General features: G+C 34.4%; 1 protein-coding gene across 18 annotated transcripts in view; it reads left to right on the top strand.

Annotated features, from left to right (window-relative positions):
* The window catches only part of LOC124210972 (microtubule-associated protein futsch), a 122,633-nt gene that overhangs the window by 39,452 nt on the left and 56,222 nt on the right, over positions 1-26,959 (top strand). For all 18 annotated transcript variants that reach the window (XM_046609495.2, XM_046609487.2, XM_046609489.2 and 15 more), the window contains exon 2: positions 6,214-6,256. The gene's annotated coding sequence lies outside the window, so the exon portion shown is untranslated. The remainder of the gene's footprint in view (positions 1-6,213; positions 6,257-26,959) is intronic.

Here is a 26,959-nt window from a genome sequence, read left to right as displayed (position 1 = left end):
ACGTGCTTTTTCCACCGCTTACGCGCGAGCTTATATCATAATTAATTTTTATTTTAAAGAGTTCACATCGCAGCTTCGCGTCTGATCGGAGTTCGGTTATTGCATTTAGATTTTTATTTTTTTAACAGTTTTTGCCCCTGCGGAATGGTCAGGCATTTTTATGGAAAATGTGTTGTTTGATACACGCGTTGACAAGTGTCTGTTAAAAAATATCTCTCGTTTTTTCCAGCCTCGAAAAAACACTACAGGATATCTTAAATCCGATCAAAAAGAAATACACTGAGAGAAATTTTTGGTTTCGGTTACCGCTCGGTCCTTGACTAATTTCATTTTTTACCACAATCGAAAAATATAGTTCTAGGTAGAAAATGAAAATTAGTTTTCTAGCTGCTGTTGCTAAAATTTCACGCTTGTGGAACGATAAATTGACGTTAAAGCCTGATTTAACTAAAACGAAGTAGAGTAAACCTCAGAAACTGATTTTGCGTTGCAATAACGAAAAAAGTACCAACAATAGCGCTAAAATGGTTACACGTACCTCGTTTTTCCTAATCCCAACAATATTCAAACAGTTTTTTCAACGATACCTGTTTTGCTGAATTTTTCTAGTTACTGTAACAAATGAAATTTATCTCAGTGTAGAAAATCGAGAATTCGTACATCATGATTTCCGATCATTGAGATAACGATGAAATTTTCAATAAAAACAACAAAATGAGATTTCTTAAATTCGTTTCGAACTTTGTTCCAAGAATTCAATCTTGAAGGAATCGGTTATTTTAATTACAAATGGAAAGGTGTTTAATGTTCGTACAAACGTCGGGAATGGCCGGGTATGTGTATCGTTAACCAGCCATTAGCTTTTTTCTTGCGGCTGGTAAGACGCTACAGCGTTGGTGATTTATCCGATTTCGTTTCAAGCATTCGAGGAAGAAAGAGTGCCCGCAAGGCTGCAGCACGGATTTATGGCTTCTCAGTTACGGGCACCCAGCTAGTGCTTCCGGTTTAAATACTACAGACGACTTATAGTCTAGTCGAGAAGTGAGTTTTCTGCGAAAATTAGTTACAGGTCTCGTAAAAATATGAGCGATAGCTCATTCGATCCGGAATCACAACCCGAAAAAGGAGTTTTTTGGATTTTTTCTGCCGATCAAAATTACGATTGTTATTAACAAAAAACTAAAAAAAAAAAACGCCCTTTCGTTTTTTGGCTATAACTCAAAAATTATAAGTGATGGCGAAATTTAAAAAAAAGATCCTAAAAGAGGAGGAAATTTCCGATGAAAAACTCCGTACTCCCGGAATTCTAGCTCCATTATTTATAATTTTAATTTAATGCTGAAAGTAGGCTTCCGCGCGGCAGTTTCAGCATGCGCGCGCCGCCACTATAGAGAGTACTGCACATATAATAATTTTTTTATGTCATTTAATGTTTTTTTAAAAATTTGAACAAATTCAGGGGTCATCTAGAGACTTCAAAGAATACGGTCCCGTTGGAATTTTATGTCTATCTCAATTTTTCAAAAAGTTATGCAATTGTTAAGTAACTAACTTTTTCCGGGTTTCCGTTATTAAAGAACCCGGTATAAAAGTTTAAATAATAAACCTAAAAATATTTTGCTTCTTGGAGCCTTTTTTTATAAGCATGCTGAATAAGATGACGTCATAAAACTTTTATAAAATTTTTTATTTTGTTAATTATGAATTTTCACAGTAACGAAAAATGGAAAATTCAAAATATTGTTGTTAAAAAAATTTTTTTTTCAATATGTTAAGCTATCACTGATTTCAACTCTACTTTAGACATCAATCAATACCAGTTTTAATTTTTTTATGTCATTTGTTTATAAATTTTTTATAAACAAACTTATAAATTTACAATTTTTCAAAATTTTTTTTTTACCATATGGTTGTAATGTAGAAATAATGATTTTTAAAAAAAAAATTTTTTCTTAAAAACATTATCTTATTGTTGTTAATCGTTTGTCTCATTTTTTCATTACTTTAATAAGTTATTAAGAAATCGTTTTTTTTCTAAAAATCATCATTAACATTTCTCAATAGAATAGCAAAAAAAATTTTTTTTTTAATCAACAATTTGTTCATTTATTTATTCAACAATTTATTATAAACTATTTTTTTTTATTTGTTATAATTTTTTTCTAGAAGATCAAAAAATCACAAAAACAGCTACCTGCAACAATATGGCAAAAAAAATTTTTTTCTATTTTTAAAAAATTATCTTGTTTTTTTAACACGGCTAAGTCCAACGCGGACTCGATTTGTCAACTAACAACTTGCTGTAACTTTGCAACTATTGCAGATACAGTTTTCGACCTTCAAGTCATTTTTGTGCAGCATGAGTTGAGCTTCCTAATAAAATTTTAAACTAACGTTTATCAATTATAGTTTACTAATTACACGCTTTTATTTACAAAAGTTTACATTGTCTATTCCTTACAACCCTTATATCTCATAAACAATTAATGTTACGACAAATATGCTTTAAGGCATTCTTATCACCCGATTATTAAACTATTCGAATATATTTTTTTTATATTTTTAATCTTATTTGTTTATGAGATTTTGGAATTTTTCTTCAATTATAACATATTTTATGGTCTTCTTTAAGATTTCGAAAGTATATAGTAATTGAAATTACACATTTTTTTTGTTTATTGTATCGTTAAATTCAATCTTACCATTTCTTTAATTATTATTTATATTGAGAATATGTAAATTTGAACAACTGGTGAATTTGAAAAATTAACGACGGAGCCAGGAATCGAACCTGGAATCTAGCGATGCTTTACCGGAGACTTACTCCACTAGACCACCTAGCCGCCCTGACTCTGTTGTCTTTAATTTCTCTCATAACCAGTGAGTTCAAATTTGTTTTCATGTGCCCGATTTGTATGAGTAAGAATTTCTTCTCTGCATGCACGATGTAAGGAGACTGTAGTGTGTAGATGTTATGTTTACCCTTTCAATCCTTTGCTTCCGATGAGAAGCCCGTAAGACGGCAATGCCGTCTAATAAATGAGATTGGGTGAAACAAAACAAAACTTTCAACAAAATTCTCTCGTAGATTAATGATTTGCACACCCGCATCTCATTTATTAGACGGCATTGCCGTCTTACGGGCTTCTCATCGGAAGCAAAGGATTGAAAGGGTAAACATAACATCTACACACTACAGTCTCCTTACATCGTGCATGCAGAGAAGAAATTCTTACTCATACAAATCGGGCACATGAAAACAAATTTGAACTCACTGGTTATGAGAGAAATTAAAGACAACAGAGTCAGGGCGGCTAGGTGGTCTAGTGGAGTAAGTCTCCGGTAAAGCATCGCTAGATTCCAGGTTCGATTCCTGGCTCCGTCGTTAATTTTTCAAATTCACCAGTTGTTCAAATTTACATATTCTCAATATAAATAATAATTAAAGAAATGGTAAGATTGAATTTAACGATACAATAAACAAAAAAAATGTGTAATTTCAATTACTATATACTTTCGAAATCTTAAAGAAGACCATAAAATATGTTATAATTGAAGAAAAATTCCAAAATCTCATAAACAAATAAGATTAAAAATATAAAAAAAATATATTCGAATAGTTTAATAATCGGGTGATAAGAATGCCTTAAAGCATATTTGTCGTAACATTAATTGTTTATGAGATATAAGGGTTGTAAGGAATAGACAATGTAAACTTTTGTAAATAAAAGCGTGTAATTAGTAAACTATAATTGATAAACGTTAGTTTAAAATTTTATTAGGAAGCTCAACTCATGCTGCACAAAAATGACTTGAAGGTCGAAAACTGTATCTGCAATAGTTGCAAAGTTACAGCAAGTTGTTAGTTGACAAATCGAGTCCGCGTTGGACTTAGCCGTGTTAAAAAAACAAGATAATTTTTTAAAAATAGAAAAAAATTTTTTTTGCCATATTGTTGCAGGTAGCTGTTTTTGTGATTTTTTGATCTTCTAGAAAAAAATTATAACAAATAAAAAAAAATAGTTTATAATAAATTGTTGAATAAATAAATGAACAAATTGTTGATTAAAAAAAAAATTTTTTTTGCTATTCTATTGAGAAATGTTAATGATGATTTTTAGAAAAAAAACGATTTCTTAATAACTTATTAAAGTAATGAAAAAATGAGACAAACGATTAACAACAATAAGATAATGTTTTTAAGAAAAAATTTTTTTTTTAAAAATCATTATTTCTACATTACAACCATATGGTAAAAAAAAAATTTTGAAAAATTGTAAATTTATAAGTTTGTTTATAAAAAATTTATAAACAAATGACATAAAAAAATTAAAACTGGTATTGATTGATGTCTAAAGTAGAGTTGAAATCAGTGATAGCTTAACATATTGAAAAAAAAATTTTTTTAACAACAATATTTTGAATTTTCCATTTTTCGTTACTGTGAAAATTCATAATTAACAAAATAAAAAATTTTATAAAAGTTTTATGACGTCATCTTATTCAGCATGCTTATAAAAAAAGGCTCCAAGAAGCAAAATATTTTTAGGTTTATTATTTAAACTTTTATACCGGGTTCTTTAATAACGGAAACCCGGAAAAAGTTAGTTACTTAACAATTGCATAACTTTTTGAAAAATTGAGATAGACATAAAATTCCAACGGGACCGTATTCTTTGAAGTCTCTAGATGACCCCTGAATTTGTTCAAATTTTTAAAAAAACATTAAATGACATAAAAAAATTATTATATGTGCAGTACTCTCTATAGTGGCGGCGCGCGCATGCTGAAACTGCCGCGCGGAAGCCTACTTTCAGCATTAAATTAAAATTATAAATAATGGAGCTAGAATTCCGGGAGTACGGAGTTTTTCATCGGAAATTTCCTCCTCTTTTAGGATCTTTTTTTTAAATTTCGCCATCACTTATAATTTTTGAGTTATAGCCAAAAAACGAAAGGGCGTTTTTTTTTTTTAGTTTTTTGTTAATAACAATCGTAATTTTGATCGGCAGAAAAAATCCAAAAAACTCCTTTTTCGGGTTGTGATTCCGGATCGAATGAGCTATCGCTCATATTTTTACGAGACCTGTAACTAATTTTCGCAGAAAACTCACTTCTCGACTAGACTATTATTGTCCGCTGTGATGCACTCGTTGGAATTATTACACATATCGCATGTATATGGGGAATTCCATGCGAATCTGAGTAACGTCTGACCCTCGCCATTTCTGATTTTGTTTCAAAAATTTTCTGCAATTGTCCCAACTCTGAAAACGTAGCCTGAATATTTTCAGTTTTTTTTTTTTTTTTTATTCAACTGCTCAATTATTTACAAGTATTTGAAGTGTTTTTTAAAAGGAACTTTCTCAATATTCTCAAAAAAAGTTTCAGACACTGCATTTTCTTTTTCAAGATTTTCTAGGCCGGTTCCATTACAGAACAAGTTTTGTATATTCCTTTGGCACATTCAACTTTTTTCATCAACTTCGTAATGAAACCGGTCTAGAAATATTCGAAGAGAAAAATAAACGATTTGAGAATTTTTTCTGCATTTTCAGACGGTTTAAACGATGTTTTTCGTTGATGAAAAAATTCAAAGTGCTAGAATATAGTTGAAAAAAAATCAGCTCATCGTGGGCTCGCGGTTTTTGAAATTTTAGGAAAAGAAAATACAGTTTTTCAGTATTTTTTAAGAATTTAAAAAAAGGCACTTTTTAAGATCACTCTCAATATTTATAAATAATAATTGACCGGTTGGATAAAAAATCTGAAAAAATTCAGGGTATTGTTTCAGAGTTGAGAGAATTGCAGAAAAAATTTTGTGCAAAATCAATTTCCCATATAATACGTAAAAATCAAACCGCATAATGAAGTGGCGAAATTCGTCGATTCTCGTTTTGATTATTATTATACTTATAACTGGGAAGTTTAAAACGGAAAACAGTAACGTCAAACGTATTGAAAAATAATGGAATTTCATTTATTTATTCTTCTTACGAACGATATAAATGCGAAAATTGTATGAATTTTCATTTCGCTGTATTCGATCAAATTATTCTTACCTAAGCTGATAAAATTTTGTGAATGTTCAGGCTTCTACTTAGTTTCGTTCAATTATTTCTTCTCGTTCCGATTAGTCAGTTTTATTGCCGATTTTTTTTTTTCATGATTCTTGAATCACTGACTAAATTATGTATTTCTTTTTTGTTGCAGGAGGATTTTAGAAATTTTACTGCCCGAACCTAATACAGACAACGTAAGTAGTGCGAAATTTACCTATTCTTCCAACTAAATAAGTTATAACCTCTTAGATGGTGCATTCCATGCAAAATTACCCAGCCTAAGATCCTAATCGCTTCGGATTTTTTTTTTTTTTTAACTAGAACGCTCCACATATATCGGGTATTCCACGCCAAATCGATCAGGATTTCTTGGATATGGTCCGAGATTTTTTTTGCATCGTTGATCCGCTGAAAAGCCCTCGGATTTTTTTCGAGTTGTTTTTTTTTTTTTTTTTTTTCAGTTTATTCGTTTTACTTATCATTTTTAAAAACCAAGACCAGTGTCTTAAGTCACGTCCAATGACATGTTGGTTTTCACAAATCATGATTAAAATGAATTTGCCCAAAAATAAAGACTTGAAAAAAGATTGAATGCTTTTCAGGGTGGTAATGAAAATTTAAAAAATCGTAGACCATATCCACGAGGTCAAGGGTCAGACCGTGGTAGATTTGGCGTGGAATGCTCCGTACGCATACAACAATAAAATCAACCTTTAAAGGCATTTGGAAACACCGCAAACAGGGTGAAAATTCTATTAGACTTTTACACGCAGTTGATAAAATACTCGAACCTCGCGTCTGTGACAAGGAGGACAAAACGCGCCTCTGCAGACCCGAATTCGGTATTGATCCGGTACACGTATATAAAGGCCGTGCAGGAGGATACCTGACGGAGGAAATGCCAATCCTTAGCAGGACACGCAGTTCAAACAACGACGCACGAATGCGTTTTATAAAGGGATACGTTTCATTTTACGCCCACGCAATGGGAATGCAGGCTCGTATATATGCTTGATGGATAATGCCTGCTTAAAATGCTCGTCGCATCTTCTGTGTTAGCAAAGTCCGTGAGTCACACTTGTGTTTCCGAGGATTATTAGTTTCGGTTTGCGTATCGAATTTAAATCATATTTACAACTCGTCGTGCCACCTCTTGTCTCTGAGATTTCTTTTAGCTTTGTTCTTTGTTCAAAGAAGCGTCATATTTTTTTTTTTTTTTGATAATAAAGAATCGTAATGTGAGAACAAACATTTGGTCGTAAGACACTTTTGCGTGAGTTGAGGAAACGGGTGGAAAAAAAAAAAAAAATTCAAAAAATTGTTTACATCTTTGACCGATTGAAAAGAAAAAGAAACATTGTTTTTTGATTCGAAAAATCTTTAAACAGTTTCGAGAATTATTAGAGACCTTGAATTATGATGTATAGTTTATTTAGATTACGAATGTTCGTAAGACACTTTTGCGTGAGTTGAGGAAACGGGTGGAAAAAAAAAAAAAAAAAATTCAAAAAATTGTTTACATCTTTGACCGATTGAAAAAAAAAAAAAAAAGAAACATTGTTTTTTGATTCGAAAAATCTTTCAACAGTTTCGAGAATTATTACAGACCTTGAATTATGATGTATAGTTTATTTAGATTACGAGATAAGTCAGCGTCACCTGACTTTGTACAATTTCAATGATCTTCAATGACTTCGCATTGTCTTGAAGTGACGCTGGATCGCTTCACATTATTGTGATAGATTCAAGTGGCTTTGCATGGCTTCGGATGTCTTCAAATAACTTCACACTATAACTTGATATGTGTAGAAACAATTCCTGAGACGACTCGCCGATCTAGAATGAATTCAAAAATGAGTCATCCTTGAGTAATTTTTGAAAAATTTTGATTTATTCTTTTGGAATTTGGTTTTTCACTGAAAATCAGAAACACTGCGATTTTTCAAGCTTTCGACTAGTTCGATCCAAACCGAATTGAATGTCGAAATCGGGTCAATCTGTGAAGTAGATAATTTACATTCTACCGAGCTTGATTATTTATATTACAAATGTGAAAAAGTGCCGGTTTCGGGACATCTACGTATTTTTTTAATGGTACCACGTCGTGGGAAGTTGGTATAGATTTCTGAGAAAAATTGGAAATTTTGAGGAAACGGGAAAACTCAATTTTACCAAATTGCGGTTGAAAAAAAAAAAAAAAAACACTGTAAAAACAAAAAAATTTCCATTGAAACTAGAATTAAGAAAACTCGGAACTTCTTAAGAATTATCAAGATATTTCTATGAATCTTACGCAAATAATGTTCCGCACAGAAATTGAGATATTTCTAAAAATAAATTGTGAAACTGTGTCAGAAGTGATATTCCGAGTTAGTTACTGAAAACAATTTTTTTTTCCACAGTATTTTCACACCCCTTTTCAAAGCGTGATATATTCATAGACGTGACGAAACGTGGACTAAATTTGAAAAATATAGACTTTGAGTGAGCAGTTATTTATTCACTAAACGTGGTTGGTAAGCCTGAACCTATACCGTGAGGGCTTAATTACTCTTTTCACATCATTAATCTGAAATCTCACAAAACAGGGCCTGGCAAAAAAGTGATTTTATCTAAACTCTGCAGCCCAGCTGTCTCGTCTCAAACTCCGTGACTATATAAATAAAAGTGTTTGGCAGTGGTTCTCTATCTTCGAGGCGCACAAACTTCTCCGTATTATCTCTGATGCCTAAATCTCGCCAATTCGAATTCATCAAATCGTTGTTATCTTTTCATCCTCTCGAAAGGAATAAATTACAAACAGTGTTCGACTTGTCTCGGGGAGAGAAAATAACCGAGAGCACAGAACCAGAAAGCCGGCCGATAAGAACTGACTGACAACGGACCGTCGACGTGTGGACGAGATGAGATGAAAATTTCGCTCATACATGTATGCAGATATTGTCGGCGATGCTGAATTATCTTGTATCGCGTTCCGGTCAATTCCTCTACGCGAGCTTCTTTACACCCGCTTTTATCCTCCACCGACGCATCTTGCCCTACGTACTGTAACGATTGCATACGCTTGAAATGTTGCAATTTGAAATTATCTTCTTCTGAAATGAGTGAAAAGTGCCAAGAAACTAAATTCGGTATCAATTTCATCGAGAAGTTTCAGTGGGTTCCAAAACATCTGACGATAACTTCTGTTGATGACGGCGAGTTTGGCACGTTAAACAGGGACCATATTTAATTATAAAAGTTGTTTCTCGACCGATATTTTACTGTTTATGAACCGAACGTTGAAAAAGAAAATTGTTACAACATGCACAAAGTCTTCCGTTCCTTTATATTTGTGTTATTCAGTTTAAACCGAGGTTCAAACGATCAGCTGATTGTCCAGTACGACGCCATATTGCTCAGCCACGCCCCTAGGTTGAATATTAATAGAACACATTTACAGGAATATCGACCGCTTTGAATGAATCAATTCAGAATATTCTGGTAGTGATATTTGATTGTACAGATGAGAATAACTATCAATTTAATCGAAAACCTAATCGTATATGAGTCAAACAAACTGCTTGGGTAAATTACTGGATCCAATTTCAAACTAAATTCAAGGTATCGTTGCACAGAAAAAATATATGACGAATTCTTATATCGATCAGATAACTCGTTTTCAGATTATTGTCGGGCAAAAGGAGCTTTCATTCTTGGAGATAAGTGAGGAGGCGCCGAAACAAGTTTGCTCGAAATCAAACAAGATCCAGGTTAAATTAACCCAAATCAAATGACCAGGCTACATCTGAAAAGGTTGAGTCGTTCTTCGGCCATCAGATATAAAAAAATGATCAGAAACGAATCGAATCGAAGTGACAGCGTGTAGTCGAACTTTTCTCATCGAAGTAAAATATGTGGTGAGCACTCCATCTAAAGTTCAGATCGTATCGCGAAATTACCCATAAAATTTACCCATTTTCGTCGCAAAAGGAATATTTATTCTTCATCTACTTCGACGTCAGGAATTTCGGTCTTGCCAACCTTGATCGGAAGGTTGACGATCTCACTGTAAATTAGCCCCAACTTCCTTGACTCTGCACCTCAGGATCTCTGATTACGAGTGCAGAAGGAAATAGAGGAAGATGAAGCTGCCGTAATGAGGGAGCCGAGGAATTGGTTGAAGACGGACGTCGAGGGTCATCCGAGAAAGCGTGTACGGTCTACCTAATGTGAATTGTAAAGCATGCAGCGAACCTCGACTCTACCTTCATGGCCTTCGCGCCTTGCACCGTTGTACAAAGGCACATTAATGCACCTCACAGCGCTGCGTTATATCCTTGTGCATTTTCCTCTGGTGAGTAAACTCACTCAACGAAATCTCAAAGGAAAGTGACATTTCTTTGGCATTGGTTCGTTTTATCGGGGATTGATTGAACGCGGTCCAAAGACGTTGAATTTTTTAGTTTCGATGATGAATCCTTCCTAAGGTAGGGACGATTTTCGTATGAAAACCGTGCGTCGTGTAGTCCCGTGTTTTATGCGCACCATAAAACTTTCAAGACCCTGTAACATAAATCTTGACAGCCGAATGAAGGTACTCGGGGTTAGGAGGTTCGTAACAAGATGTTCAGTCATTTTCGAACGACCGTCATTCCACCGTTCGAAATTCAAGTCAATATTTTTCCTCTCGTGTAACTGGTATTAAAAATGTCAGAAATAATGTACAAACTACACTGAAAACGGTTTGAAATTTTTCAAACGAGGTTTGTGTAGCTATCTTAAAAATCGATTGATAAAACAAGAGGATAGCTGTCAATTGTCGAGTTCTAGTTCAGCCACGAATTTGATTTTGCGATCGGAGGAATTAATATTTTATGAACATAAGTGGAGTAGGATGTCGATGTAACTTGTTGGAACTTGATTCGATTGTTGCTTTCAAACATCTGTTTCCCAATCTTCTCATCTTAACACTTTTTCGACTTGACTGTACACCGGATACATCCTTAACAGATTGAACGGTGGATCGAAGTAGCAGTTGATGATTTTGACCTGAGCGAAGAATAAGCACTTGTAATTACTAGTCAGGATATCTGACGTTGTAATTTCTCTAAACAGTACCTCAAACACACCCATTGTGTTCCGATCTGTAGCCACATGCATTATGCATGATGGGAAGAAACATTTATGGTCGTTGATCGTGAACCTTACCCCACTCAAAGTTAACCCAGTTCAAGGACTGGTTCTCTCGACTTCCATTTTTCACCCAATATTCCCTGCAATTCTAAGTAAAGAGCTCGGATCTGATAGATATAAATGAAACTCAACGATGCGGCCGATTTTCAGTACAACGAATATCGTAAATCAGTTCGGTATAAGAAGAAAAAGTAAAAAATGAAGTGAGGTTACGCTTTTTTACCGTAATTTGCGAAGCTCGGTGAAAAGATGTCTTCAGAAATATTCCATAATTTTTATTTATTTATTTTTTTTTTCCCGCATAAATTATTCACAAATTGAGCATGTTTTTGGATAGTTCTGAAAAAAGTTTCGGTTATTCTGATAATATCAGAATAATTTTGAGAATTCTAGAGATCATCAGCAATGAATTAATATTCTCTAGGGACCTCATTTTATACTAAAAACTTGGAAAAATCCTACTGTTCAAGTTTCTGACTAAAATTTTTAACTAAATCGAGTTCGAGATGAAAACGTGAGAACGAATCATTAGATTCTCAGAAATTCCGGCAAGTTTTTGAACATACTTCGACGTACTACTGTATTAATATTATGAAAAAAAAAGAATGTCGTATAAATTTTTATTTCACCAAAAGCGTTACCGTGTAATACCTTGCAACAAATATAATGCGTCATACATCGTTGTGTATTCGAAAGTGTGCGTTTTTTCTTGTTTGCACAACTACTTGCGTTATCATGTCAACCGCTGGCACACCTGCAAGCGTTTTTCGAGCACTTACCTTATACCGGTCTCGAAAACCTTGAACTTGACGGTCGTCCGTTGCCACGTCGAAATTCGGTCCGTCGAAGATAACGATTAGTGATGGGGGAAGCGAGTTTCTCCGGCTCTTGCACGGCTGACAAAATCAACCGACTGTTTTCCATGCGCGCATTCCATGCCAACTGCATCAGGATTTGAATTGATATTTTTTGATTTCGATATTTTTTCAAATAATCGTAACGCCTCTAAAAACTGCTAGTTTTTTATTATTTATATTTTGATCCAACGATCTTTATGCTATCCATATTAAAATAGTTCAATACTCCCATCTGTTTTGAAATTCTCGAAGAATGCTTCGAATTTTTGTTCTCGTTCCGATTATTTTAAAATTGTTTTTCTTTTTCATTCTCTGTAGCATTTTGAAAATTTTCGGATTCACCCAGATTTGTCAGCGTTTCTAAAATTTTATAAAAATACTTAGTCATTCTTAACTCTCATACCGATAGGTTGAAATTTATCAATTCACCGTTTTTTATTCCACATCGAGTTCCACACGTTTAAAATTTTAACTATATCTTTCAAACTTCTTTCGTTACCTTGCCCGAACGATCGTTCTCAAGTCAAAAATATTTCAAAATTTCTTTCGACGTTTCCAAAACAATCGTACATTGGTTTTTGTAGATCAAAAATTTTCCAAAACGCCGAGAAGAAGGAAAGAGGAAGGTATCCCAGTATGAAACACATTTTGAAATGATCGAAACAAAGAACGAAATTCCTCGCAAGAACTCGGTCAAGAATTTGAAAGTAGTTGAAATTGTAAGAGTATACAAATATTCATAACTCGAGAACCATTGCATCAGGAGATTGGAGATAAAAAACGACCATCTTGGAGGCGCTACTATAGAAAGAAAGAAGAAATCTCAACCGTATTGAAAATGGTAAGGCCAAAACGTGATAGACTTAACACGGAATGCCAGTTCCATATCTCGATGCCTATTTACACACGATGAGCATACAGTACACATGCATGCGTAGCTTTGAGCAGCGGTAACCGTTGACAAAGTTCATCGTGATATACTCACAACGTATTTTCTTATACGCGTTGGTGGTTCGACTATGAGATTTCGTTTGCCGAACATTTTTTCCCGTCTGAAGATCAAATAATGATAAAATAACATTTGTGTATCTGTAATTACCATCAGCGCATTTTTATTACACACGGAAGGAAATTTGTTCAATTCATCAAACAGAGTGAAAGATTTGTTTGTTTTTTTTTTGTTTTCAATTTAATCTTTTGAAGCATATATTTTTCGTAGCAGTTAAATTCCTTGAAACTAGGTATATAAGGGTTCTTGAAATCACTGATTTAAAAAATGGAATCAGATCTGAGCAATTTCTAAAATTCAAAATGGTGGATCTAATACGAGCGAATAGGATCATTTTCTATATATTCATTTCACCATATTGGATCCGCCACCTTAAATTTTGAAATTCTGACGTCGGATTTGTTTCCAGCAACCCCGAAAACCCCCCCGGTAACAAGTTTCAAGCGAATCGGATCATTTTTTGTATTTTCGGTCCGCCATATTGGATTCACTATTTTGCGCCTTGAAATTTTGAAGTTGGATTCGCTTTCAGTGTCCCCAAAAACCCAAGATTACCGAGTGCCACTATTCTAATCCCCATAACTGTCCCACAATTACGTTTATTCTGTACAAACAGACATTTTCAACGCTTTGTTTATTTATAGGGCTCACTATGTTCGCCGAATCATCATAACCCCTTTTAAAACATCAAGATTGACATCTTGAAAGTTAAATAATGCAAAAAAAAAAGAAAAATGACAGCTATGTCTCAAAGATTGAACATAAATCTTGAATATATAATCCATTCAACAAGGTGTCTCATTTACAAGACGATGTGCCGCTAAGGGTCAAGTACGAGACGATTACGTCGGTAACGTAGATTCAGCCCGTAGCGTTTAGCCGAAAGTGGCGCTGCAGGTTGAATCTACGTTACCGACGTAATTGACTCAATCGAAAAACGAACCGTTTCTGAATTAATATCCACATGTATCCGTGATTATTCAGTTAATATCACAAGTTGCGTTTTGGAGTCTCGCGTCTCGGAGTAAATGAAACTTCTTTGTTTCACGCTCGATTGCCATGTTTGGTCAAGATTGTAAATTCTCTTACTCTCTCTCTCTCTCTCTCTGTGAGTGCGTTATGTAATATTTTCAGACTTTATACAGTCTGATATCGGTGAGAGCCAATTAGGATCAGCGCGGTCAAGGAGCACAGTGCCTGTCTCGTATCTTCAAGGATGAAGCAGCTTCGAGTCTTGGGAATTGGTGTATTAATGTCACCGAGAGCATTGATGAACGTTCCATTTCAGCCGTGTTTGGCCCTGAGGTCACCAGATAAATAGTTATTCGCGCGGAATTGACAACCCTATAAATTGGCGTTCGGATGTTATGCACCTAACATAAACACGACAATATCGAAACGACGAGAAAATGGCGAATCGAGAGTTCAGAAACTGTGTATTACAAACCCTATGGTCAGTCAAATTGGATTTAACTAAATCGTCATCCTTTCAGCACTGATAAAATCCTTGAACCCACAAATCTTTACTGAAACATAAGATCCGGTACCTAATCAACAATTCCAGAGTCATTGAATTATTGTATCATTTTTTAATGTCAAAATCATATGGATCTTCAACTCTCGTGGCTACGATTTTCGACTTTTTGTTTGATTTTTGATTCAGAACAGATACTTCAGAGATTAAGTTCCGGTTTTCCTTGAGTTTCACTCTTCCAACCCTGATTTCAATACATTCTTTTTTATTCGATAAATTTTTTCTTCAGTGGACTGTAATAACGTCTTACGAATAGAACATGCTTCAGCTGTTAACCGTGAAGAGCGCAGAAGTAAGCATGTAAAAAAAAAATTCTAAAAGATCACATCATCTTCGATGGTAAATTTCACTGTACTTTCGCTGTGACGCCAGTCTCTCGGCTATGTCCGATGCCCGGAAGTCTCGCAGATCTTAATCGGGTCCTATCGGGTCATACAATATATCGACTTCCACGCGATCTATCCTAGAAAGAAAGTCTATATAAGCGGCGGTGGTTCGATGTAGGGAAAAGAAAAATAAAGATTCGATCACCTTTCTCCCGCGTGGATCAAGTTCGAAGACCTCGAGCTGCGGCCCAGTGACATCGTCACGAATAGGTTCATCCTTGCTGGATGTGTGTCAACCGCTGTATGTGTTCCACGGAACGGCCTCTTAAGGAACGACAAGCCGGACCGTCTGAATCAAAAGTTAGGATATGAGAAAAATCGGCTTTTAAATTCTTCACAAATGCCATCTGCGCCACCGACGGTGAACACCGGTGAACAGAAGGGAAGTAAACATGGGTGAGAGAAGATTTGAAGAACAGAAGCTCTGATATTAAAAATTCGAGAATGGTATACTGGGTTACAAGTGCAGAAAGTGGGTCATTTCCGAGGAGTGTGAAGTTTGCAGAACTAGCCAAGGCGAGCGATGTAAACGCACACGTTATTTTAACCAGCACCTGTGAATATAAGCTTGGTTCGAGAAGCAAGCGAATGTATTATAGTATCATAATTTTAAAAAAGTAGTCAAGGGCAAACAAGACGCCCGGAGTGCACAGGCCTGGCCTCGTGAAACATAACCTAAACGCGTAAACTTCAGGTTGAATTTAGTCGAATGACGTCATCGGCAGTGTGTAAAGTCCGTGCGCAAAATTGAATCGTTGAAAAGTACGCATGCGCAAACAAAGTACTAGTGCATAAAATTAAGAATTTTTACTGTACCGTTGAGAAATAGGGCACTTTGCACACGCGTCACAGTCTTCAAAAATCTAACTTTCCAAGCATTTGTTTGAAGATATGTTTTACAATTATGCGGTCGAAGATTCTTGAATTCTGGTGTGTTTGATCCGATTGTTATGTTTTTGGGTCCACATTACCTATTCATCCTCAACAGGATGTATTTATCAGACCTTTCTCTTTTATCGACAGATTCGGAACATCCTACTAACACTTCCTGTAAAATGATAGCGTTTATCATTGAATTTGCTTGTATGAGATTACTGAGAAGAGTTTGGAAAAGTGTGGAAACAGCCATAACCTCAAACCGAGTGAACATCAGCTGCGAGCGTATTAATTGCGTTTTCATCGATTTTGCAAACTTTCCTTAATTACTACACAAGGACATTTTATAACTCGATCAAACAGTGCGAAATATGATTCACTCGCTCGGTCGGTAATCAGACGTCCCCTTAATCATACTCCGAAAACAACCGACTCGAATCTTTAGTTTTATCCCAGAATATTTCGAATCGAAGTTTGTCCAAATTAGTGCAAATAGATGATAATAATAATTTCGTCTGAAATTTCTGAAACTAAAAATCGACGTATCTCACAGGTATACAGACTTAAAACTCAATTCTCGATAAACTCAATATTTCTTTTACGTGTAATCGCAAGTCGACACATGATTAACGAGGTTTTATTCTCTCCTGTTTCGAATATCGATGAAAAAAACTTTCTCCAATCTGACCCCGAATTTCCCTGAACGGTCTTTTTTTACGAACGTAATAAAAAGGAAATATTTTATAATCGTCACACTTTGAAAATGATCAATCATATGCTTGACAGGTTTTTGTTGAACCGAAATAAAAATCATAAGTCTTGATACTTGATCTTGAGAATGAGATACGTAAATGATCCCTAATTGCCGGTCAAGCATTAAAAGTTGTTAACGCAGATGCATCGGCTCGGAATCATTTAGTAGAATAAATAAACAAATTGATGTTCGCGCAAAGGGCGTCTGCGTCGCCAATTGTTAAATTACATTTGATTGGACTTGAGTGGCGACTGCAGTGCATCGAAATGCATCGCCGCCATTTTTGTTGAACACTATCAAGGAGCGAGAGACGTCGATACGACTCTAATTAGCTCGGTTGTATTGTGAATAAAGGGATGTGAGTGAACGACCTTTGCATCTTCAATAAAATATTTCATCACTTTCTACGAGGAATTAATTGCCGTGATACGTGTGTAGACAGAATCTCTTCGGCTTATCGTCTGCACGTTCAATAATGCAACACTTTATTATGCCAACCAAACGGGCTTGGAATGAGGATTAATACGCCTAATGATAAGAACCGTTATAACAACAATTACAACGAGTTCGGTTCGGTTACGTCACAAATTTTTTTTATTTATTACGTTATTTTAATGCTGTTCGAAAGTTCCTCAAAATTAGTTATCACAGAATTTATTTGGCTAGAAATTTTCTTTTCAATTTATACCACCATGTTGCAGATTGTTGCAGCTATGTATGGACAAAAATATTTCAAGAATTTCAACTAAACTAAACTTCATAGTCTTCGTAAAAGTTAACTAAATAGTGAATTGATTTATCCTGGGAAAAATGATGCTTTTTTTTTATGCTCCTATCATTTATAATAACATTTTAAACGCTACATCTGGAATTACAAATTATTAAAAGTAGCTTTAAACGTGCTTTAAATGCGTGTCATTTTCGTGATGTCATTATTGAGTTTTTTAAAATGTTAAAGCGTCAATATTTAGATTTTGTAGGTTACAATAATAACGTCAAAATCATGTATATTGCATATTTGTGATATAACAATGATATAAATATACATAATTAGTTTTTACAAAATGAATTATTGTTTAAACAGATCAAAAAAAAAAAAAAAAAATCATCTCCGTAAACTTACATTTAATTTTGAGCACCCGGTTTTTGTCAGACGATAATTTCTAAGCTCAAATTTATCGTCGTACCATAAATATATAATAATTATACAGTAAAATCGACATGTTTTACGAGAGCTCAGGAGACTCTGGCTTATTGTTAGAATCAAATGTTATTGTAAATTTTTCCGAGGCTTTAACTACCGGAGTAAAAAATAATCGCAAAATCAAGATACCTTAATTCTTTATACCGTATCATTAAACGTTCACGATTATAGTCATTCACTGTATTTTATAGTTGGTATAATAATAATATACCTGCACGGAGCGGTGATAAGTAATTATTATTATTATTAGACATTTAGAAATAAAAATTACAGACACAATTTCTAATTGAGTCGACGATAAAATTGATTAAATTTTAATCGCAGAATACACGTACGTAATTTTTGATTAGAGAAAAATAATTGTGAAGATCGCATTTGGATTTTGCAATTAGAAATTATATTCGTATGCTAATTTTTTGCCCGTTACAATATACAAGTCTCAATTTGTAATTTGCACACCTGCTATTACAAATTGCAAATTTACCAGATTATGATTATCAGCTCCGAGAAGATGACGTCAATTTCTCTTCGGTCGGTATTGCAGTAAGAAACTTTTTTTTTCTTCCTATTTAATCTACTCGCTAAATTCGATCGCACTGATAGCTAGTCCAAGTTTTCAATATTTTCAACGGTTAAACCAGACAAACAGGTTTCGTCGAGCGCGTCTAGGCGAGAAAATAATCGGCAGACAGAACGCGTCGCGGCTGGTATAAAGTTTCGTAATTCACAATTAGCATTCGGGAATTCTCGACGCGTTTTCACTGAATCATCTATGACTCCAAACGTCTGGGGAACTCGGATAGATTTATCTACGCGAAGAGACGCTGGATTAGCATTAACGAATTTCTTGTTTGTTAGGTTTCCTTTCTTTCTTTTTTTTTTCTCTCGTCAACATCTACACGGTGTCAATAACTCATTCAAACGAGCATAACAATAATTCTACAAAGACGCGTGACTGATGAATTCTATTTAAACGCACTTCGAATTATTTTGTATGAAACTGATCATTGATCGGAACTGAATATAATGCTGATGAATTTCGCATAGAAAATTGAACGGACTCGTCGTTAGAACTGATCGGTTTTTTGTTTCATCGTCCTACGTATTGGAATTTGAATTACGAGTTTGAATTAACAAACGACGCTAAAAAATTAATGATATGAGCTTTCTAATCTAATGATAAAAAGGTAATTCTTGAAATAATCTTGAACTTCACAAATCGTGATCTAATCTAATCTATATTTGTAATTTGTAAACAATTTTATTCTCGGTAACAAATTAATGTTTCAATAATCTTGTAATTGCATTTTAATTATTTAATTGTAAACTCGTCCAACACCGATCTAAATATTTACAAGCTTGAAAACTCTGAAATCATTTATGATTTCCTTGAAAACTTGTCAACCATTTTACTATCTTAATTAACGATCTTTATCACAGATATTACACAGCATCCTACCGTAATAATTTTCAAATTTAACGGTGAAAACTTTACTGCAGACTAAAAAAAACAAAGACAAAAAAAAAATCACAACTCGTTACAAGTATATTCAATCCGTTAACCGTAGTGATATGAACTGGGTCTTGTCTTGATTTCTAATTAACTGTCGACGCGCACCTTGAACACGCAGCTCTGTGTTTATTATATTTATACCGGCATAAAATCCAACTTCAGCCTCCAGTCATGGATAACAAATGGAACCGGAAGCCAAGACGCATGTCTCGGCGGAGTGGCGCCAAACGCTTCAGCACTGCTGCAAATCCAACGGATGCGGCGTTTCTCCGTTAATGCTGCATAATTTGTCCCGCACTTATGAATAACGATTAAACAACACCGTTCAATATTTGTTCAATCGCTCTATACGGCTAATTATTTTCTCATCACGCGTGCGTGAAAAGTAGAACTTTGCGTAGCAGCTTAGCGGGATGAAAGTCGCCAACTTCATCTCGGTATTGTAAAGATAGACTTGCGCATGCGCAGTCCACGATTGCTCCGCCTTTTGTCCCTAGGGAGATCGCTTTTGTTTCTAGGGAGAAAAAATTGACTACTCGCGTTCAGCAAAACTGCCGTACAAAGCCCACCAATTTTTACGCACTTGTTATAAAAAATTTTGCGGTTGAATCGCAACTCGCGTGATTGCCGTCGTTGCTTTGTTCAGGCGCAAACTTCACACTTGTCGCAATTGCTAACTTTCGTTACACAATATATTATCGCACGTCGAATTCATTCCCGACGCAATTCCAAAGATGCTTAAGACTCCTCGTTTCTTTTGTTTGTTTAGTCCTTTTTTTTCTGTGAGACAAAAATTTGAGGAAATTTGAAATGAACCGAATCGTTGACTCGATTTTTCAAATTAGCCAAAACTCCGAACGATTATTTTTTTCATTTGTAATTTTTCATTTATTTTCTTGTTCCGCTGAACTTATTTGTTATGGACTACGTGACGTAAATATAAGTCATATATAAATTATAAAAATTCCATTTCAATGAACTTGGTAAAATTAATCTTTTTAAAATGCGTTTTTCTTTTGTTTCAGTCGATTCAAGTAGACCATTATTATCATTTAAATTTGACGTAGCAAATCGATGATGGAATAATTTGATACTCGAAAGCCCGTTTAACAATTTGAAAATTCATGAAATTCTAGCGTTAAACTTCAAATCGTAATTTCATTTTTTTTTTTTTATTTTTTTCTATTTTTCAATTCTTTTCCCTTTCCTTGATCTTCTCTTCGCTCAATCTTTGCCATTTGTTTATAACGTACAAATATTTACATCGCGTATTCTACGAATCAGTTCATTCAAGTTTACATCGAAGGCGTGAAAATAAAAGAATCGCCGGATTAATCTTAAAACTTTTCAACAACGATCAAAAATATGACCGAACTCAATCTCCAACAGCTTTCGAAGACGTCGTCTGTATAAATATACTTCGTCACATCACGGAGTTCATTTAACGTTAATCGTTATCAGTGGTGGCTAAGGCCGCAAGAAATTCCGAGAATGTCGTATCTTGTATAAATATATTTGACCCTTGAAATCCACCCTATGACAATATCTTTTATTTTCGAGGATTGCAGTGTTTAGATTTTCTTCCTTTTTTTTTCTTCCACTCTACTTTCTTTTCTTTGCCTATTGATCGTGATTGTAGAACCAGAGATATTCTTATTTTGTTGATGAATCGATTATTTTTTAAACTGTATTTTGAAAAAATATTCATAATGGATATTATTTATAAGTTATTTTCTTACGAATAATCTACATCGAAAATATTGAAAAATTTGACAATCTTTTATTAGTTGATTTAATCATTTTTTTTTTTTTTTTTTGTATTGTCAACTACAGAAAAAATCACACATTTCTTCAATTTCTTCAATGATTAATTCCTTTTTTCCATAAAATAATACAAGATTGCTCTATCATCAAACGAGATCTCGCATGTTTTGTATTTTCAGGTTTTCCCTAAAATACTGTAAAAAATTCAATTGACTTGGTATATACGGTATTTAAATAATTCAGAAAAAAAAGCCTGATACTTATGATCCATAAGCTTAGTCACGTGTAAAAGAGGCATAAGCAATTAGGTTCAAAGATCGTTTACTGCTGAGAACCGGCACTAATGCATAGCTTCTGTCCTATTGGGGCAGATGGGCAGATGGACAGCGGGAAGCGAGGTTTACAGGCGTCCATTGCCCCTCGCCTAAATGAATTACTTTGTTTCAAGGTGATTGAAATGGTCGGAGTAAACTGTCAAAGAAATGACTCATCTTCGAGTACGTAAAAGTTGGAATGCCGTTCGACTTCATGCGCACGAAAATTCCGAGTCCGATTCTTTGGCTAAAATTTTCACCAATTTATTCCGCATTGTCGTGATACGAGTAACTGTATCTGAAAAATGTTGCCAACGATTGGGAATTTTATGAACATGTCGCGAGTTCTACGAAGAAAATTAATCCGAGTTGAATTGTGAAAAATTTTTGAAAAATCTAATTCCAGTCTCGTTGAAAATATCTTTCTTCAGCTGCTGAATTTTCGATGAATTCAATTTAAAGTGTTTCCTTGAAATTTTCTCTCAGAACTTCATCTCAAACTCGAAGTCTTCTCGCGCTTTTTTTTTTATACGAAACAAAGTTCTAAAAATATAACTTTGACTTTTCTTCTAAAAATTTCTCTGTGAGTTAGTGAGAAATAGTCGGAAATTTAACAACTCGGGAGTTATTTAGTTTTTAATAGGAAAATGAGATCTTCGTACGGTTTCTTATGCGTATAGATAATTGAATTAATTAGTACTGTAAAGCTTCTCTTCGTGTTCAATAATTCAAATATATAACACATACATATGTATGTAATGGTGACGAGCTGAATAACCCGCAAAACTAATGTTCAACTGTATTTTTTACTAACATAGAATATATGAAAAGAAAAATACAACTATAAACAAAAAAGAAAAAAGTACAAGTATAAGAAATTAAAACGAAAAAGAAAAATAAATGATACGTATATTGGCCAGATTTCCTGCCAGTTGCAAGATTGTCTATGAATGAGTGAACTGCTCATACCGCGTGTATGATATACATTATATTGTACGTCGACTTTCTCTGGCCTGATGAGCTAAAAGTGATCAAGACATATACAGGGCATTCTGTCTAAATTCCACAACCAGTTTTTTTACCCGAATTGTCCTCAATTGGATTTACAGTAACGGGTCAAGGCAGTTCGACAGATTGGCTTAAAAAAATTTCAGGTTTGCATAAAAAATTTTGCACATCTTGTGAAAATTAGAAGTTAATCTGAATCCGTAACTTCTTTTCATACATGTAGTTACAGTTGAAAGAATTCAATATTTTTATTTATTTATTTTTTTTTTTGTTATTATTGATCCAGCAAATTGAATATACTTTTCTCTGATCGTTTCAAATTTCTTCCTATGATAGAATAATACACCGTTTTCCTTCGTCGTATTTTTCAGCAGTTTGAAAAAGTATTCGTTCGTCCTGTGAAAATGCACTTTTGATCGTTACGAAAATTTTCAACAAACTTCGAGGTAAATTTGAAAGTCAAAGTACGGTTTCTCGGCAAAACTATAGATAAAAGTAGACAAGAGAATAGATTATTTTCCTCAATTTGAACCGGGAACGCCTGCTATGGAGAATCGAAGAATTCTGGAATTTTTCTCGGAATTTTTGAAACTTGTACATAACATAATAATTAACGAACGTCGTAATGAAATGATATAATGATTTTTCAAACGTCCAAAATTATCGGAATACAGTTAAAAAAAAAAATAAAAAAATGGTTTTTAATATCGGTTACACCCTAGAACAGAAAAAAAAAATGAAAATCTCAAGATTTCTTATCATCCGTAAAAATTTCAACGGATGTTTCTAACGTTGATGTCAAAACATTGCGACGTTGGCACGGAATGGCCCATACATACGGTGTGGGTCGTGAGTTATATCGCCTGCAGAGGTTTGTTCAGATGCTGTTTTACGCCGAGCTCGGCGTCGCTTCGTCACGTGTTGCGTCTGTAAGCTGAACGGCTAATATGAGTAATAACTTGGTTGTCTCCTCGAGTTTCTGTGTATAATACTTTGGGGCTCAACTTTATTACAGTTTCTTCACAAGTCGTTAGCCCCGTCGTGGGGTGCCGGGGTGTTGGCAACACTGATACCCCACCGCTGGATTCAGGAGAACGCCATCTGTATGAGAAAAACTTTTTTCTTTTTTTATCGTACTCGTGAAAAAAGCTCACTTCGTTCTGCTCCTCGTGTATTTTTAAGCTTTTACATGCTGAAGGGTGATCGATATGAATTATTTTTTTTTTTTTTTTTTGTTTTTCGGTAATTAGGTTCTTCTTGTTTGATTTAGTCGCGTTTTCAAAAATCTCCCCTGCGATGTAATAAAGAAAATCTCCGCGACAATTAAGATATCGTTGTAAAATTGACGAAAAAAAATTATCAGAATGGGTGGAAAATTTTTTCCGAAGAACTGAGAAACCGATTGATAGGTTAAGATTTTAAGTTTGTAAAAAATCCCGACACTTCTTTTTTTTTTTTTAGATCGACTTTTTACCGTAGTCTAAATTTGTTTTGATACAACCGCGATTGCTGTTTCATTCGCGATATTCGGAATGTTTTTTTTTTTTTGCAACATCTGTTTAAATAAATTTTTTCCCCTTATCCGTTCGGTGCCCTCGCAGTTTTTAAATCTTTGATAAATTTTTCATTGATTTAAAGTTCCTTTAGCCTTCTTTGCAGACTAGAATTAACCAAAATCAAACTTCTCTCACAATACTGGAATTTTTTACTACGGCTCATACTTTTTCGTGCAACTCACGGTGTCGAAAAAAAAAGGTTTTCGTTTCCAAAAACCTGTCGCGACATTGCAGTAAGTATGCTTTTTGAACTTGATGAAATTGAAATTTAAAGAGACCATGTTTTATCAACGATTGATCAGACTTTATAAAACAATCTGCTTCATCGAAGTGTTTACACTAGAAATATATAGATAACAAGCAATAATAATGATAGACTTATCGGCACACTGAAAGAAATTTTTATTTCCGGTTACCGCTCAGTCCTTAACTATTTTCATTTTTTACCACAATCGAAAGCCTTGTTTAACTAAAAAAGTCGAGTAAACCGAAGAAACTGATTTTGCGTTGCAATAACCAAAAAAGGATCTGCAATAGCGCAAAATGGTTACGCGTGAAATTTTTCTCAGTGCACAAATTAATGATTTAATAGTTTCTTCTTTCACCGTAGGAAGTCTTTAATCTTATGGAAAGCTAAAAAGCACTTCGGTGGCTTACGGATCGATGAACGATGGTGCTTGGGCAGAAAATACGGGCTGCGTAAGCACCATCCTGCATTCCTTTCGAGCAGACACCATGCTCTCCGGCACATAATGCGGTCCATTGTTTTCGAATACGAACCACGTGTTCGCATGTATGCCAGACCAGACGTTAAACTCAAAAATGACATTCCTAAATAGACTCCTTTGGTCAGTCAGTCCTTACCGACCGAGTAAACGTCACTTGTTGTTAGTTTATCCGTAAGCGTGATGAAAGAAACTATTTCTTGACAAGAAAAAAAAAAAAGTAGCAACTTTTCATCAAATCTCCTACGAATTTTGCAAACAAGTGGTTTTTGGTTTCGCGAAAATCGTGATGCGAACTTGGTCGAAATGCGAAAAATCCATACACAGGAAAAAAAAAAAAAACAAACAAACTTCAATCAATTTTTTTTGTCTCCAATTTTTTCACCTACGGTTCTTCTTCTTTCTTTCTTTTTTTCTTTCAACCTACGTTTACTCGAAAATAGAGCATCGTTTTTCAAACGTTTGACTTAAAAGATATGAAATAATTTCTGTAATGTCTTTTGAAAAAAAAATGAAGTCAATGGTCGAGCGTATGTTGTCCATGACTGTCGGTGACGTCACGACTCGTCGTTCCTAAACGATGAGTCGGAACGTTCACAATTTCTCCGTTGCATTCGAGTACTTTTTACTCACCAATCCGGAATATTCCGGCTCCGTAGTCCATTCGACGCCTCCTTCTTTCCATAACGTGCTTTCTTTTCTCGTGGCTGGAAGCCAGTCATTGACACAGGCATACTTATGTCAAAGCTATTAATTAAAAAGAGAAGATGTAAAAAAAAAAACATGTTACGGTAATTGAATGTTCCACTTAAAATATATCTTCATTCCCATCGAGACACTTTCAAATAAGCACGACTCCTGCCTCTTTGTACAGTGAATTCGAAGGTTCGAAGACATTTTTAACTTCTCGATGTAACAGTAAATTTCACCAGGAATCCGTAGAAATGTTGGGAAATTCTTTACGAAGTTTCAGGCAATTTTATTGAACAAAGTCTCTGCGTGATTTCGTAGATTTACAAATTTAAAGTCGGTAAGAATTTTATGAAAAAAAAATCAACGCAGATATTTCGTATTTTAATACAGTTGGTAAAAAATTCTGTATTATTTCTAGGAAAGTTTCAACCGTTCTGTTTACGTCTGAAAATTATCGAAAAAATTGTTGATAAAAATCATTGTGGAAAGTATTCGCATCCTTTTTTAGTAGTGAAAATCAAAATAGTTCGAGTTCACATCTTTCTGACTGTTTATCCTTAGGTTAGGTTCATAGCCTCTTGTGATAAACTAGAATGCATTTCTGAACGAATAATTCGAAATATTAAAAAAAAAAAAAAAAAAAAAAACAGATGAAACGAATTCTTTTAACGTTCAGTTCAAAAATTCTGGACATATTTGTGAAATAATATATTCAATGAAACAAGACTTTTTTTTTCTTAAATATAAATATATAATAGCCAGAAATTGATCTAAATTGTCAGAAATTTTGATTAAATTTATTAAAAAAAAAAAAGAAAAATGTCAATCGCGTCGCTGCTGCGGTTGTAGTTTATTCCTGTATAAACGGTTAGTCATCTGTCGAGAAGATATAACAGCGATATCAGCCGTAATCGGAGCGAAGTACCGAGAAAACGACGAGTCGAAGTCACGCACGTTGATGATATAAGCCGAAGGCGTGTAATTGAATGGTATAAGAGCGATGCATCTAGGTAGACGCTATTATACGGAGTCTAATATAGATCTGAAATCCTTTTGCGGAAAATATGTCACTGCCGTTTAGTCTCGTTGATGCAATCGCAAATTGCATTCCGTTCGCTCCTTATTTACAGATCAGAACTGAAAACTGCCACTCGTCGCGATTTTAATTAATCGACATGTGCGGATCGAGCTTTAAGGCGCTATATTTCAGCCTCGAAATCGATACGAAAGAAAAAGTATCGATATCGATATGCTGAATGTTGAAAAGTTCGTTTCAAAGTTTGCAAAATTTTTACTCGATGAGAGATTAAGAAAAAAACTTGCGGTATCGAATTTTTAACGATGATTCATCCGTACGATACGGTTAAAAAATAAAAAACGGAAGTTTGTTGACCGCAAGTGAATTAATTAGGTTCTCTTGAGCTGTTTTGGAAAACTTTTTTTTCTCGGTAGCGATGAAAATTAGAAACCGTATAAATTTTTAGTCCAATAGTGGAGTGATTAATAATCTGACAGCGGTTAAATTACAT

Source organism: Neodiprion pinetum, chromosome 2, assembly GCF_021155775.2.
Source record: "Neodiprion pinetum isolate iyNeoPine1 chromosome 2, iyNeoPine1.2, whole genome shotgun sequence".
Lineage (NCBI taxonomy): Eukaryota > Metazoa > Arthropoda > Insecta > Hymenoptera > Diprionidae > Neodiprion > Neodiprion pinetum.
The sequence above is the reverse complement of the archived record's forward strand: the minus strand, read 5'-3'. Positions and strand labels throughout refer to the sequence as shown.